We start from the raw sequence: 18,463 nt of genomic DNA, 5'->3' as shown, positions 1-18,463 counted from the left end.
AGTGCAAACAGAGGAGAGATGGGCAACTAGGACAAAAATATCCCCATATTCAATGCCATATTTATGTGTGAAACCTTTGGTAACAAGTCAAGTTTTAAACCTCTCAATAGAATCATCTAAGCAAGTCTTGATCTTATAGATCCACTTACAACCAAACATAGACTTTCTGGGAGGCAAATCAACCATATCCCATGTACCATTCTTAGATAATGCATCAAGTTCCTTAGTTGTTGCATCCTCCCAAAAGGTATTAGTAGATGCCTCACAATAGGAGTGAGGCTTGTGCAAGGTAGTAAGGGCAATGTAACAATGAAAATCATGTAGATGAGTAGGAATAGATCTTTTTCGAGAAGAATGGCTAAGGGAAATGTCGGTTGTGTGATCCGAAGGCAGGGTAGGTTTAGGGACTGCAGCTAGAGAGGGAGGCAGCTCAAGAGATGGAGATCATGGCCTAGGAGTGTCCAAAGAGTGAGTAGATGGAATGCATGGAACATGAAATTTGGACACAGGTAAAGAATGATTGGATTGCTTATCTGGAAAAAACTCTAGGGTAGAGGATTGAGAAATAGAGGGACTAAAAGTAGATACCTCAATAAATAGGCGATGTTCCCAGGACATAACATAACGGGAAATGCAGAGGAGCAATACGATCATAACACCGATAGTTCTTCTGAGTTTAGGAACATGAAGCACTTCAAAAATAGAAATGTTGGATGTGGAGATAGAGCATATACTAGGAGCAAGTATAGTGGATCCATTAGTAGTGTCTATAACATGTCATGGATGTGCATAATGCAATTTAGATAACAAGGACGATGAGGGTGTCATATGATTGTGACAGTTAGAATCCATAAGCCAAGAGAGAGACTTACTAGGCAAAATACAAAGAGTAGAGAAGGATGATGCATTAAAAGACCAGATTAGCACTTGATTGAGGAGGTTCTCCAAATCAACTATAGAGAGAGTGACGGTAGATCCAGAAGACTGAGGTGCATCTCTGATGGATTCAAAGATCTAAGGAATATCTGAGCTAGCAATAACAACAATAGGAGTTCCTTTCTTGTTACTATGGTAACAGGTCTCGATGACATGGCTAGGGCAATTGCAATAATGACAAAACAATTTATTGGAGCGACGATTGCTAGGACCATACTTTCCAAAACTAGACTACTAAGGTTGGTCAAAGGAGGAAACTGGCAAAGTGATAGCCAAGACACTTAGCTTGTTCTGAGTTTGAAATCTCTGCATACAAGTTTCCTTATAGATCAACTCATTGACAGCAATGTCTAGGGAAGAAGTTGGAGTGTTATAACACAATTGACCATGAATCAGCTCAAAATCATCATGTAGGGCCACGAGAAACTGATAGAGATGACTCTGATCATGATGAATGGCATACATGCTAGGATCATTGGGATCCTTCCAAAGTGGGTCAGAGAGATCAATCTGACCCCAAATGTGACAAAGGCAATCTAAGAAGTCATTGATGGATTGTCTAGGCTCCTATTTGAGCTAATATAACTCGACCATAAGTTAGTACTATCTAGACCCATGAGGAGTAGCATAATGCTTGGCTAACATGGTCCAATTAGATAGAGCATTATCAGAGGTACCAAGTAGATTGGAGATAGTCAAAATGAAGGTGTTGCACATCCAAGTAAGGATATGGGGATTATGGCTATTCCATTTGAGAAGGCGTTGCAGAAAGCTGCGAAAAGACTAAAACAACACCAAATAGTTTTTACCATCTAATATAGCATGAATAGGACAAAGAATCAATTTTTTTGAGCCATTCTGAGACAACATATGCAAAAATAGACTGTAAAAATGAGATCAGCACACGAGAATAAGCAGAAAAAAGTCAATGCAGCAGTTAAAGTCAACTATCAACGATTTTGATGTCGACGATTGCAGACTTGGCACTTGGCAAGTGACGTGGCAGGATGACGTGGTTGCTAACAAGACTAGGGCTAACATCAGTGATGTGAGGCTTATGGAAGTGGAGCTACAAAGCTTGTGTGCACATAAGGTGCTTGGGTGGCTTGGCAACAACTTCCATGTCCGCGTGGAGGTGCGTGCAAGATCTGCATTGTTTATTTTGTTGGCATTGAGTTGGTCTCAATGAGATCTTCCCAACGGTATGCCACGTGATCAAAATAGAGCTCCAAGCATGATGATGAAATTTTGTAGTAGTTCTCACAGCAATTGCAACTATCTGGCAGTAGTGAATAAAAGTACTTGAATGGCTCACTCGTAGAAGATAGGGGCAACGTAAGAATGCTAAGAAGGATGAAAACTACTTTTACTAAAAGGATTAAAGTAGTGACACTGATGCCATGTTAGAATATGAATTATGCTGTACAAGATGGTTTATATATAGGAGGCTAAAGACTGCACAAAAGCATTACTAAACCAATGAGAGACTTTTGTAAAGATATACACTAGCATACCTGAACGATATGGCAACAGAGGCTTGAAAATGCAAATCATTGTTTTGAGCATTTCCATTACTTAGGTCTAAAATCTAAACGCGATGACTTTTAATTGTGTGGGGGTAGGAGATGAGAGACTGGTCTTATTTGGATGTTGAACTGAATTGAGTTCTTTATAAATAATAGTGAGTTGAGATATTGGAGTAACTTTTATAGAGCCCACTTAAAATGTATTTATATGTGTTTGGATGTTAGGATGAGTTTGTATGTATTTATGGGAAGTTGAAAAAGGTTACGGGTCCCGCGTGTAAAGAAATGTTGAGTTGAAAAAAATTATAGGTCCCACGTGTTAAGAGGTTTTGAGTTAAGATGAGTTTAGTAATTTGAGAGATGAGTGTTTGAATGTTATATTTAAATTAAAATTAGACTGAATTGAATTGATTTCAGATAAGTCTAAGTTCCAAAGATTCAACTTTTAAATTACTAAATTCATCTCAACTCAAAACCTTTTTATAGTTGGGACCCACAACTTTTTTCAGCTCAATACATTTTTATACCTGGAACTTATAATCTTTTTTAACTTTTCATAAATAGCACTAAACTTATCTTAACATTTAAATACATCTAAATTTATTTTAGATAAGATTTATATAACACATTCTATTAATTTAAATCACTACTATTTATAAATAACTCAGTTTAAAAGAACAAGTTGTCAAATTCTAAGTATTTGAAACTGGGAATGATTCGATGCACCTTTGTCTTTTGATATAAAAAAAAAAAGGGAATCATTAGTTGCATCTTTTTTCTTTGGATATAAATAAAAGGGAACCATTAGTTGTACCTTTTTCTTTTGATAAAGTAGGGAATGACTCGGTGCACCTTTGTCTTTCAATATTAAAAGGCCGATCTTTTTATAGGGAAGCTAAGGGTTGCACCGAAACGGTGCATTTCTATTTGTTTATTTTAATATTTAAAAAAAAAACAAAAACAAAAACAAAACAGAAATGCATTATTATAATTTTTTTTTAGAGAGAACAGAAAATTAAGATTGCATTATTGGTGCAAACCATAGGTCCCTTTAGTATTTTCCTAAAAGAACATAGAAATTTAGTCATAACTGCCTGGGTTTTTCTCCATTTGCGATTAGTTTCGTGTATTTTCTTTTTTAGACTCCTGTGATATTAAATAAGAAAATTGTTTATTGAATTGAAAAAATGGACCGACAATCTTGACAGATTGTATTTTTTATTTTTACTCAATAATTAAAGTAGTGATTATTAATGAATTTATATATTTTTTATTTTTTAAAATATTTAATGATGTATAAAAAATGGTTGAAAATAAATAAAAATATAGATTTACACTATTCGGTCTTCTATCTCTGTCCATTTTTTTATTCTAGTAATATTTCGATATAATTTGGGTCACATATTTTTGTAATATTTTTGGTCAATCTCAATTAATAGGTGGTGTCATCTCTAGTGAGTTTGCCGCATTTCAAACTATTTTTTCTTATTTTAAAATTTTAAAATTTTAAATTAAAATTAAAAATAATAAATTTTTTATTAAAAAATAGAAAAAATAAATAAATATTCAAGAGATGGACAATGAGATGAACAGAAAATGTGATGGAAGGATGTGATCCTTATTATTTAACGCCATATCGGATGAATCCGAAAACAAGATACATGAGACTAATTGCAAATACGTAGAAGCACACAAGGATGACCAAACTAACTTAAAAAGGAAAAAAATAGTTATGCTGCGTCTCAGCAATCTGCAAGCAAAAATGATAGAACACCAACCTATCTACAACTTCTAAACACATGATGATCATCCACTTGATAAAGAAATCATTTTTCCCAAATTTCCCAATTTCCCTTTACTTTTTGCTTTACTTTGATATGTATAATTAAATTTTTTAAATTAAGGTTCATGTGTTTAGAAGATGTAGATAGGATGGTCATATTTTATCATTGGGTAATGTTACTCATGATCAACCTCTTCAACATCTATACAACATATTTTTAAAATTTTAAATTTTTTTGAGTTTATTTTTTTAATTTAATTGAATTCTTCTGTTTATTATATATATATATATATATCAAATATTTGATAAAAAATAATAAAAATTAAAAAAAAAATTGCCTAAAAATTGTGTGAATAATAAGATGTTGAGTTGCTTTTTGTTTATCATTTCTGTAACCTCAAATCCAGAACCAAGGTGCACGCTTATCATCATTATTCATACGGATGATGCTAGAGTCACTGCTAGTGGTTCCCGTTGGACGTCCTTAAGTTTAATTTTTTTTTAATTTTTTTTAAAATATTTTTAAAAAATATAAAAAAATTATAATAATCTTAAATGATTTTTTCTTAATCATTAAAAAAATAAAAATAAAAAAGGACTAATGGTGGCCCGTCGCGGTGGCCAAAACATTATCCTTATTCATACAATACACAAAAATTTTCTAGAAAGACGAGAAATTCCATATCCTTGAAAAGTTCGCCATGAAATGATGATTTTTTATTTTTTCATAAGGTATGTACATTAAGCGGTGAAAATCAAACCATCGCAAACGACATTCAATCGAGTAATGATTATGCTCCGAGTACTTTTTCATTTATACAGCACGGGTAATGATCGATAAATTGCTTTTCAATTGTGTTTCGACTACTGTTTTAAATTGCAATGATAAATATTATATAAAATATAAATGATTTAATCCATCTCCTGATAAGTAATATTTTCAGAGTAAGTTCAAACATTCTATTTAATTAAATAATTTATATATTAGACATTTATTGGGAGAATCTAGCTCCCATGTTAAAAAAGGAAGAACTATACTCATAATCTTTACAGTACACATTTATTTTCATTTTGATTTTAATCTTTTTTTTTTCTTAACAAGTATATATATAGTGTAGTGATGATGAGTAAAAAAACTGAATTAATTTAACATGAATAAAAAAGAAAAAAAAATTAAAACATGTATATTGTGTATTATAGGCAGCTAGATTGCAAAGTTCTTAAAAAATTATTAAAAATAAAATATAAATAATTAAATTTATTTTTTTATTAGCTTAATCTTTTTTGGATAAGTAATAATGTCACAATGTGATGGATTCTATTAAAATACATTCGGATTCTCCAGCTGCTTTAATAAAAATAAATAAATGAGTAGACCCTTGCAGGATTAATTAATTTATTTGGCTAATGATGATGTCTCATCCGATGAAGCGATAAGAAGAAAATTCCAGGCATCTTTGACTCTGCAGGTCATGATTCTTCAAGATCGTCGACTTCCGGTGGGTAAGCCGGCCAACTGATCAGACGTACAAACCGACTACCGTTTTGAAGAAATTCTCGCCCAGCGTCGTAAGTAAGTATTTACTGATGCTAGCAGCTGATCCTTTTACGGAGTAAATGTTAATTCTCTTTAGAAATTGTGAAATAAGTTTTCATTTCAGCTATTTATAAATGTTAGCTCATGAAGAGCTAGAGGAAGATGAAAAGATTATATAAACCCATGCAGTACTGTTTTCTAGTTCTGATACTTTAAATGGAGTATGATCTTTTCTTTCAATAAAAGATTGCATTAAATTCAAATTAAAAAAAAAAAAAAAAGGAATGGAAGCTTCTAACAAAAAAATTATTACAACAGGTCTATATAGTGCAGACATAAAACATAGAACGACAAAGTAATTAGTGGGATATTTTTCTGTTTATGAATCTAAGATATGTCTCCTCAGTTTTTACTCTGATGTGAGTGAGGAAATGGACATGAGATGGAATTGGTGTTTTGTCCTGTTTTGTACATATCGATCTTAGGGTATATTTTTGGGTTTCTCAGATTAAAAATATATAAGGTGGGCACGTGGATTTATCTCGAGATACAAACCTTTTAGTAGGTATGGTAATATGTGACACGATCTATAAATCCAACACGAGCATGACATGAAATTAATAGATTTAGATTTGATGTTAATGGGTTTGGATCAAAACAGATTGACTTGTTAAGACACGATTTGTAAACATGTCAACTTGCTTGACACGAAATCAATCCGTTTAGACCAGTTTAGAATTTATTTCAAAATTAAAATTTTATTATTATCAAATTGTAATACTCGTATTTCTCCATATGTTTATGTTTTTATTGTTGGAAGTGTAATTTTAAACCTATGCTCATATTTTTTATTATATAGTTTGTAATATTAGTTTTATTATATATTAAAATTTAAAAAATACTGATATATATTTTTTTGATATATTGTGGTTATTAATAAATATAGATTCTAACTTTTATGTAAAATTATATTAATCAGGTGAAATAAATTATGTGTTTTATTTCAACCCATTTATATGAAATAAACGGATTTAAATGAGTGGCGACGTGTTAACATATTTCTAATTAATTATTAAACGGGTCAAAATGGGGGACACAACATGACCCGTTATCTAAATTGGTTGTGTTAGGTTTAGAAATTTGACATATTTAGTTTAACAGGTTGGGCTGAGTTTGACCTATCTAGTCGAATATTCACGACACGAACATGAAATCAAGATTTGCCACCCCTACCTTTCAGTGAGTAACAAGCAAGTTAATTTATAACTAAAAAATATTAGTAATTTCTTTTCACTTTTATAATTGGTACTCGGCAAAATTAAGATTCTTTGATCGATACTATGAAAAGATTGTCGCAGCTGTTATTGCATTTAAATATATATATATATATATACATATATGTATATATACATAATGTTATGAACAGAAAGACAAATTAAAACACTCTTAGGCCGTCACTCAAGCATGGATAAAAGTGTACAAATATAGAGCTGCAGATCTAACTTCTATTCCAAAACTGAAATTAGTGCTGCTCTGACCGATCGAGCTGTTACCAGGAAAATAAATAAAATACAGAACAAATCAAAACCTACTTGTATATTTGACTCAAAATCGTTTTAAGGAACTTTCCTAGCCTTTTCATGGTTCTTTCTAGAATTTGTAGCTTAATAATTAAAATCCGATACTGAATTTTTTATTTTTTATTTGGCGTGCATGCACTTGCACTTCATGCTAATTGTTCTATAATTAACCAGTCATACTTTTTTTTAATCTTTTTTTATTATATGTTCCTATATTATTATAACTAACACCAAGATTATCCGTATCGGGATATATGCAGCTAGCTGATAGATTAACATGGAGGCATCAGCAAGTAGTAGTACTTCTCGAGGTGATCAGGATCAGCAAGCTGGTATCTCTCTCTCTCTCTCAAAATTTGATTGAATTAAGTTCGAAATACATCGATACCTCTATTGTAAAAAAAATTTAGAAAAATGATATTCATCATTTTCTTAATATTTTATGATATGGTATTTATCAAACTATTAGTAAATAAGAAAAATTTAAGAAATAACTTTTCAATCTATTGAATCCCCAATCCCTAGCTACTTTTATGTTTGTCTTTTAGATTTAATGAAATGTTGCCTTTTGTTAGGAAAAATAAAAGAAAAGAAAAGAAATAGAAAAATAGCTGCTACTAAGAACAATAGTGTAAAAATAAAATGAACACGATACCAAAAAGGCTAAAACATGGTTTAAACGTCAGTTAATATTTAAAATTCTTTAAGGGAAAATGTAATTTCTAACTATCTTTTAGTTATTATTTATAATTTTGGTATCAAATTATTTGATAATAATTGATCAATAATTTAATGTCACATCAAACAACAAATGTTAAGAAGTTGTTGAATCCAGTTCTTCAACCGGGTTTGGTTCTATATATGAATAATGCGTGTGATAAAACTATTAACCGAGAACTGGCTAGTTCATTATTTTCCAGATATATATATTGATTAGGGACAGTTATTCTTATATTATACATATCTCAAAGGTAATGCATGAGTGCGTACATATGAGACTGTTCATTTGATCAGTTGAATTTTTACTCGGCCTAGCCCGAAACTCGGATATTCGAATTTAGGTTATGGTTTCTAGACTGGATTTTATCCAGTCCCAAATCGTATTATCCTAACTGGCCCTACTTGAGCCGATTACGGGTACTAGACCGGTTTATGAAAAGAAATTATGATCTCTCTTCTCTCCTCTAAAATTTGGTTTCCAATTTATAAAAGGAAATTATTATCTCTCTTCTCTCTTCTCCTTCCTCTCACCAACATAACCCTAGCATTCACATTCTTTTTTTTTTTTTTTTAATTAAAGAGAATGGGACTCCAATTTTATTAATAACTCTTACTTAATGGAAGAAAACTGTGATTACAAACAAATTTTGAGAATTACAAATAGACATGATAGACCAAGACCAAAAACCAAGCCACCTCAAATGACAGCAAAGACCGAGAATGGTTCACAATTTCCCTTAGATTCACAAATGACCAGTTCACAATTCCAAACCTTCAGCTTCACAATTTCCCTCGGACATGAATGGTTCTACTATAGCAGCAATAACTGGATTATACTGTCTCACTAACTTCCTCAACCTTCTTTGAGGTCTGAGATCTCAGACCTCTCACATTCCGAAACATGATGTTTCCAATCATAAATCCAGTCTTGAAGTTCTGCTTAGGACCCGAGTAGAGCTTCTTCTTTTAACCCAAGGTTTTCCTCCCACCTTCATATTATTCAATTCCGAATCTGAGGGGGACATTTTGTCCTTTTCCAGATGTTCATTTACCTCAGTGTTTTCACTATTTGACATGGACTCCCTTTATGCCTCCAAGCCCCTTTGTGAATCGTCAGACCCCACTACCGCATTATTATCAGGAAAAATCTTCTTGTCATTCTCACACTTCACGCAACATATTTATTTTAATTTTTTTTTTCATTTTTTCTATAATAAATATGTAGTGTGTGGATGATAAATAGAATAATTTAATTAGTTTAATAAGAATAAAATAAAATAAAAAATAAAAAAATAAAAAATAATATTTTAATATATAAAGTGTGTAGTGTGGGATGATGTGTAGCATTCATCTTATTACCAATCACCACAACTGGACAATCGACCTGTTCCCCATTCTGTACATCCAAACCCACGTACCCTGCATGCATGTCCTCCTGAGGCCTGAGTGCATCATCATTCCCCACCTTTACTCTTGTAACTTCCAAATGCATCTCCCCTTCGGCGCCCTGACCACCAACTAAGAACCCTGCTTGCGTTAACTTTCCTGCGGATAAACCGAGCTGGTTCTCATGCATGGCGCCCCCACTAATAGGGCTAGAATTCTCCATTTGCATCTCCCCTTCCAACAAATGGCATTCACCACTAGGTGAGGGCCCAGCTTGCAATAAATTCACATTTTCTGATGAGTTTTGTTATGTATAAGTAAAATCATAATACTGATTTCTTTATATTCAAAATTTAAATTAATATTATTTTCAATAAAATCTATTTTTTGACCAATCACATCAGATTGGTGTACATATTAGTACACAGTTGTACTTATAACTAGATTTTTCATTTTCTCATCTTTCTTCGTCCTCATGTGTTGTACCCATAGAATTCCCCAGGCCTTGCTTTTGCTTGTCCATTCCATCTTGATTCGTCTGCTGTACTTCTGCATTAGTCCTTTCCTGCCTCGTCTTGTCTTCTATTTCCTTTTCTATTTGGACCCATTTTTTTCCGGTTTTCCCCTATCATGTTCTTCCTTTTGTCCTTCCACTTGCATGTCATCAAACTATGACCCTGCATGTAGTAGGAGGAAACAATATGCAGGTAAAGTTTCATATACGACCTCTTGGTAAAAACTCGAGGAACTTCTAGGCCAACCAATCCACATACTAGAGAGTGGTGTCTTAGCAGCATCCATCTCCACGCAAACCCTAGCGCCATCTGTCCTCGTCGCTCATCGGGTCATCACATTATCACGTCTCAAAAACCGTCCAATAGGTGTAGTGATATTCCTTAGAAAGGATTCGTGATAAAAATTCAGCGGTAGTCCCGGTAGTACCACCCAGACCGGCAGCATGGAAGGTTCTTCCTCATTGAAATCTGCATTCCACTGAAAAACTCTATATGGGATCCCATCCACATCACACGTTTTCCTTGAGAAAGCTTTCAAAAAATCCTCCTCTGATGGCATTCGTACGAACACAGATCTAGGCTTCCTCATACTCGAAATAACAGGTTGATTTTTGAGTCCCAAACGAGCCCCGGATATATTCTAACGAAGGCCTTTGACGCAGAAATTTAAGAACCAGCGAAAACTTGAAAGGCAGAGCAGATGGTGCAATCTCTTCCTTCGAGAAGATGATACAAACCTCCCCATCAATAACCAAGAATTCTACCATTGCATTTGGAAGCACACTTGAATGAAGCATCAGGTGGAGTGTCTTTAGGATTTGGCATATTCCAAGATATTTGCCCAGAGACCGAGGCCATTATCTTCTCATGGGTTGAAAAGGTGGTCTCAGACGACCTAAGAATGGCAGCCTCATTGGTTCGTCTTCATTTCCACGGCAGTTGTCACAAGTACTCATATTTTAGTTCATTCACCATTTTTCTTTTTTTGCTTTTTTTAGAAGTAGGGTAACACTAGATCAGCACATAAAGCACATTGATAGTTTTGCATGGTGTGATGCTTCGATTTTACTAGATGATAAAGAGAATTTCATTGGAGAAAAAAACTGCAAGTCCTAAGTTGAATTCTCTTAGGGGGTTTGAACATTATTTTTTTTTTGAAAAAAAAAATTAATAATGTAGGCTTTTGTTAAAAAAAAAAAAATCGGATACAACTCTGAATCCGAATTTCTAGATTTTAAAAATTGGATTCATCTAGATGTATACCCAAATACCCGATTCAAAACCTGGTGAACAGTTCTATGTGCATATACACGAGAGACAAACTTTTAATTAATGAAAGGATCAGTCCGCGCACACAAAACTTTTAGACAAACTTTTCCCCCCTTGAAGTTTGAGTACTTGTATGTACTATATATATATATATTGCTATAAGTTAAACAGGCATGCACCATGGGATCGCTGGCATGCATGAGATATGATCTTATATACATGTCTGTCGGGCCGACTGCATGGGCATCCAACATGAAGGACATGCATGCATCGAACTCTTTAAACTGGAGGACTCGAATCCTCTCTCTGCAACCCTAATGCCTCTAAAAGGAACTGGATTGGGGGGGGGGGGGGGGGGGAACGAAAGAAAAAGAAAAAGAAAATGAAAATGGCATGCAGCTGATATCTGATCATGAGTTGCCTTGGACTTGTTAATCGGTACTATATCTGACGTGCCTTGTGCATGTATAGCTTATTCTTAAAATTTAACGTTGCGGAAAAGACCATCTTACCATGAAAACAAATAAAAAATGGCAGGTGATGATCTGGTTCGTAAGCAGTACATTAAAGTTATGCTAGACGAAGATTGGGCGGCAGCAGAGGAACTAGTACTTGAGAAGTTTCTCAAAAAACCGGACTTACTGAATAAGAAAACAAATAATGATACAGGCGAAACGGCTCTTCACATTGCTGTTACTCATGGACGTGATGAGATAGTGAAGAAGTTGGCGGATAACATGACCGCAGATGGGTTGAATATTGCAGATAATGACGGAGACACAGCTCTAATGGTGGCTGCTTCGCTTGGAGATTGCAAAGTGGCGAAAGCCATTATTGGGGAGAAAACTGAAAGGAAAAATTTGGTAAGCATTGCACGTTCCGGCGAAGATAATCTTCTTCCAGTTGTTTTGGCAATAGATTTCGGGCAAATAGAAATGGCGCGCTATTTGTACGAACTCACTACTACGGAAGTTCTGATGCAAAGAGATGGCCGGAACCGCAACGGTGCTATTCTTCTTACACGTGCTATATATTGCGGAGCCTTGGGTAACAACTCCTTGTTTTACTATCCATTAATATATATATTATATGTTATTTATTTGAGATAAATATTTAACATCTCACAAAAATAAAATTATAAATTGAAGTGCTATTTCATGACTGTTAATTTGTTGCGAGCATTACATTAGAAAATAAAAATATCTTCACTTGAAAGAATATATAATAATTATCACATTTAATTAACTGCATATATAATTAATTTATAAATTTATTTTTTGTGAGATGTTACTTATTTTCATTTTATATTGATATTGGTAATATAAGTATGTCGATTCCTTTTTGACCATCCACGATCGATCTATACGTACGCGGCGGCCCGAAACAACACAACAGATATTGCTTTAGATTTAATGGACAAATCCTCAAGTTTGGCACTGGCTCTTGACAACCAAGGTGAATCTCCCATCTTAGCAATGGCCAGATGTACGCGTTCTTGCTTCCCAGGTAAAAATCAGCTCTGGTTTTGGAAACATTATTAATACATCTACTCCCGTAGTACCTGCAATACTGATCTCCTTTCTCTTGCTTTTCAATATTGTAGTATTCAAGAATGGCTCATTAAAAAGAAAATATCACCATCAATAATAATATTAATTATGGTTTACGTTTTCTTAGTAAATAAAAAAGAAGTCAAGATCTATGAGAATACTTCAAAAAAGAATTCAACTGCGTAGTTTCTTTAATTAATTAGTCCCATATATATGTTACTTAATTATAACAAAGTTTGAAAAATCATAATTAATTAGGTTTAGAATTAGGGTAAAGATCGATGTGGTACATAATTGTGACAAGACATTTCTTGCAAAAATAACTATTTTATTTCAAAATGAGTCTGTTTTGATTGCAAATAGTCATTCATATCGTATATATAAGTTTGTCACAAATGCTCTTTTTTTTTTTTTTGTAGTGAATTTTGTGTTATGTGTGAATTGAAAAAATGGGTAAGTGTATAAAGCCCCTCAAACTATTAATACAAAGTTTGCGCGCAATGCACTTCGATCAGATTATTAATTTTGACAATCATCCCCTTAAATTATGAAAATTAGCAATTTTCCCTCTATCAAAATGAAAATGTGGCAGGTACCCTTGAAAAAATAAAAATAGAAATAAAAAGTTAATTTTGAAAAATTAAAATATTTAAAAATATTATTCAAAAAATAAAAACTAGCTTGAGAAACATTTAAAACCATTAACATTGTACTCTAAAAACTATTTTCCTAAAGACATATTCTCTTTATTTCTTAAAATAACTAGTTTGATTTTAAAATAATTTATTTCGCAAAAAATTTCTTCGAAATAAATTATTTTTATTCAATAGGGGTGTTTTTTAATTTTTAAGTTTTTTCTGAAGGATAATTAATTAGGGTACATTGCCAGTTTTGGTAGTTTAACGAGGTGATTGCCAAAATTGATACTTTCATTTGAGGGATGTTTGTAAATTGGGTGGTAGTTTGAGATCATGATTTTGTAGTACTGCATTTTCTCCTATAAATATTAAAAAAAATATAAATGCAATTCAAGTACTAAAAGTTTGATATGAATCTAAATATATATATATATATATATAGTACTTTTGATAAGAGTGCAATTCACATATCTTACTTAAGTAGTTAAGTATCGTCATTTTTCCCAATTTCAAATAGTACTCTTTTTAACTAAAGCGATAAGATAGAACTTTAATGCAAAATACTTTTCTCTCTTTTTTTTTCTTTTCTCTTCAACCAAATAAAGTTTAAAAAAAAAATCATATTTTATCCTCCAGCTTTTCTATCATGCTTATTGATCATTAACACAAGAATGAAAGACTTAATATATATTGTAATGTGAACCCGTGGAATAAGAATCCTATTGATGTACAAAAGTGTAAAGACAGTCAATGTTTTTGGAAAGTATCATATGGATACACATGAAGGAATTAAAGTAATACTAACGTATATAAAAACACCCATAAAATTCAGACATTATGATGATATCAGAATTTATACCTTAAAAAAGAAAAAAAAGAAAAAAAAAAAAGAAAACTGAATCGATTAATATTTCTAATTAGAATTTGTTGTATGAATTCTAAAGAAAAAGACATACGAAGTTAGTCATTTTATTGATGCTCATGTGTGAATATCCTTCTTAGAGACTATATACATGATGACTCGTTTTATGTCTATTATTTCTCTTTTATTATAGAATTTAGTTCAAACCAATTATTACCTAGATATCTTAGCTTCTCTCTCTCTCCCTCTCTGTTTTTTTTTTTTTTTTTCACTAAATGGTATAGATCACAATCATCACATTGCATTGGGTACTGTTTCTAATGACAATCAAGATCGACGAAAAGGAAAGTTACAAGTAGAAAGTAACAGATCAGGTATGTTTTTGCCTTACTTTGCTTTCCCTAAATCTTGGCTTGTTATTTGGCCAACTTCAATATTAATTTTCTCTTGTGATGATCTATCTATTACTTAGCATATAAATCTTGATACTAAGGAGTTTTACTCCTAATTTGAAGTCACATCATAATTTATTCCTAGCAAACCTTAGTCCAAGAGTAAAATGATACACCACCATCATTTTTACAATTGTTTTAACAAATATTTATATTTTAAATAGCGAAGTTGAGCAAAATTTGGAGTTCAAATAAAGAAATTTTTATTACTTTTAATGAGATGGCACTGTGAACATATTGGTTAATTGCTAGTAAACTAAGATGTAAAATAATTGTAGGAGGAATATATTACTCTTAATCTAGTTATTTGTAATGGCGTTGAAATCTAAATTATGAATAATAAAAGAAACACAAATAAGACATGTTTGTGTAATTAAAATGATGTTCATTTGCTGAAAGCTATCACAACATTATAAATTTCCAATCACCTCTGAATTAAATAATTAAATTATCAATTCTAACGACTGTCCCCTCAAATTAATACAAATTAGCAATCTCCCCCCTCCCGAAAAAAATGGGCAGATACCCTTGTTAAAACATTAGAGATTTAAAAATAAATTTTGAAAAAAATCAAAGATTTAAAAAATATATATTAAACAATTCAAGACTTGAGAAACGTATAAGCAATTAGTATTTTAAAAATATTTTCTTAAAAAATTCTATCGTTATCTTTTAAAATAGTACTTATTCTTATCTTAAAAAATATTTATTTGAAAAAATATTATTTGAATTTATTATTTTTATTTGATAGGGTTATTCAGTAATTTTTAAAATCTTTTTAGTGGTAGTTGTTTATTTTTAAGACAAAGAGGGTGCATTGCATGCAATTTTTTGGCAAGCAGTTTAAGGGAATGATTCTCACAATTGATACTTTGAGTGGTGCAATTGTAAATTGGGTGGTTGGTTGAGAGGGGTTTGTGTATCCTCTGCTATAAATATAAAACACAATTTCAGCTATTAAAAATCGTATATAAATGAATTTAAAGTACAAGTGCCTAAATTTTTTCTTTTTTTTTTTTTGTTGGATAAACAACAACTTCATTAAAAAACACCAATACATCAAATGTTGTCAAACCATAAAGAATGGTGAACCAAAGAAGGGATATGCTCCCACCAAACATTAATATCCTTAATATTCCAAGCATATCTAGCTAAAGAATGAACTACCCCATTCCCTGTTCTATTAACATGTGCCACTTGTACTTCCTGAAAACGCAGCAATAGATGCTTAATGTTAGCAAACAAGCGCCTCACTACTTTCGATAAAGTGAAGGTAATATGAATCTAAAATTATATACAGTGCAATTCATCAAGAATAAAGATTATAATATATTTGATAATCAATCATATTATAATCTTTTATAACTTATAGAATAATCCTATGAATGTTACAAACGAAGATCTATATAAGATTGGCGGAGACAAGCTACTCGTTGAAAGTGGTGGGAACACTAGAAACAACTGTAGTGTGGACATAGTGGACCTAAATCTTAGAAAAAATGGGCCAAGCCTAGTACCCATGAAAGACACAATCGAGGGTAATAATCCAACAAAGACTACTACTGATAGACTATCTGATGAAAATGGCGAATGTGATGAAGATTTGATGGTTGGGAGGAAGTGGAAGAGGAGAGCACGTGATCAAGTTAAAATTCAATTGTTATCTTCCATCAATAAGCCTTGTAAAAGGAAGATGAGCATTGGTGAAGATGAATCTAACACAGAATTATGCTCTAAGAAGAGTAAGAAAGGGAGAGATTTGGAAGTGGAAGGTACTATCAAGTTATTGGCGGAAGCTGTTAATCAGTGCCGCCAAGCATAATGATTGCCTTAAGTTGGAATTGTCATGGGCTTGGGATCCCCTAGACAGTTCAAGACCTTTACGTAATGGTGAAGGAGCAGGTCGAAATTTTGTTTCTTATTGAAACAAAATTGATAGTTTTGCAAATTTGAGTAAATAAGATCAAGGATGGGGTTCTCAGGTTGTTTTGTGGTTGATCCCATTGGAAGGAATGGGGGTTTGACCTTGTTGTGGAAAGAGGAAGGTAAAGTGAAAATTCAAAATTTTTCATAAAGACACATTCATGCATGGATCAAGGGGTCTAGGCAGAAGAATGGCTGGGAGCTTACAGGTTTCTATGGTCACATGGGGGATACTTTCAGGATTAAAACCTGAGGATAGGCCTTTAATGAGATATTGTATCATGATGAGAAATGGGGAGGATAACCACGAGCTAAATCTTAGATCATAAGTGCTAGATGAAAATGAACTTTTTTATTTTTTGTGGAGAGGTGATAAATTCATCTAGAGCAATAAACAAGATGATGATACTTTTACCAAGAAGAGATTGTATGGAGCAGTGGCAAATGCATCAGGGATATCAAAGTTCAAAAGGGTTATAGTTGATGTGCTAGCTGCTAGATGCTCTGATCATAGTCCTTTGTTGATGAGGGTCGATAGATCTTGTAAAAAAATATATATATATTTAGAAGGAAAAACTTTAGATATGAGGCTAGTTGGGCCAGAGATGAGGATTGTGAACAATTTCTTAAAAGGGTATGGAGTGAATGCCAAGCCTCCCAACAACCTATGAAAAAATTACAAGAATGTCTAAAGGTATGTGGTGGGGCTTTAACTAAGTGGAGTCAAACCAGAACTTTTTATGGGGAAAAGGCCATAGTTGAGAAGACTGCTAGGTTGATATTCATGTAAGCAAATGAAGATAGCAGCAAAATTGCTGAGATCAAGCATATGCAAGGAGAATGGAATCAGTTGTAGGTCTAGAAAGATATCAAATGGAAGAATCGGGGAAAAACAAATTGGTATAAGTGGGATAACAGTAATACCCAATATTTTCATGCATGTGCTTCTTAACGGAGGAAGATAATAGAATCTCACAAATTGTTTACTCTAAAGGGGCTACTCTCAGAGAACCTGCAACTATTGAATCAGCTTTTCACAATTCTTATAAGAATCTGTTTAGTTCTTCCCATCCAACTAAAGAAGATAAAAGGCATGCTTGGTAGTGGTTAATACTTGAGTGATAGTTGAAATGAATGGAGCATTGTTGAAGGAGTTTACAAGTGAAGAAGTTGAGAAAAATTTAAATTAGATGGCCCCTTTTAAATCTGCTGGGCTAGATGGATATGGGGCTTATTTTTAATAGAGTTATTGGAATATAATGGGGCAAGATGTGTGTAAGGTAGTACTTAGTGTGTTAAAAGGTGAAAGTTTGGATCCCTCTTTGAATATCACTTAGATTTCATTGATTCTAAAAGTTACTGATCAAAAGCTTGTAAGTGATTATAGACCTATTAGTCTTTGTAATTTGCTTTATGAAGTTCTTTCTAAAATGCTTGCAAGCAGGCTAAAGAGAGTTCTACCTCTTAACATTTCTTGTAGCCAAAGTGCCTTCATTCAAGGCTGGCTTCTCGTTCGCAATGTGATGGTAGCTTACAAATTGCTACACTCAATGAGAACTAGACATAAAGATAGATATGGGAGTATGACATTGAAGCTGGATATGGCTATGACTTATGACAGGATTGAGCTGCCCTTCTTAGAAGGTATTATGAGAAAGCTAGGATTTTCAGAGGGATGGATAAGGTTGGTGATGGAATGTGTACAGGTAGTTCAGTATGCTATCCTTGTTAATGGGTGACAAGATAAAACAATTCTGCCTTTGAGGAGTCAGACAAGGGGATCCAC

The sequence above is a fragment of the Carya illinoinensis genome, chromosome 14 (genome assembly GCF_018687715.1).
Source record: "Carya illinoinensis cultivar Pawnee chromosome 14, C.illinoinensisPawnee_v1, whole genome shotgun sequence".
In the NCBI taxonomy this organism is placed as follows: domain Eukaryota; kingdom Viridiplantae; phylum Streptophyta; class Magnoliopsida; order Fagales; family Juglandaceae; genus Carya; species Carya illinoinensis.
This window is presented reverse-complemented; position numbering follows the sequence as displayed.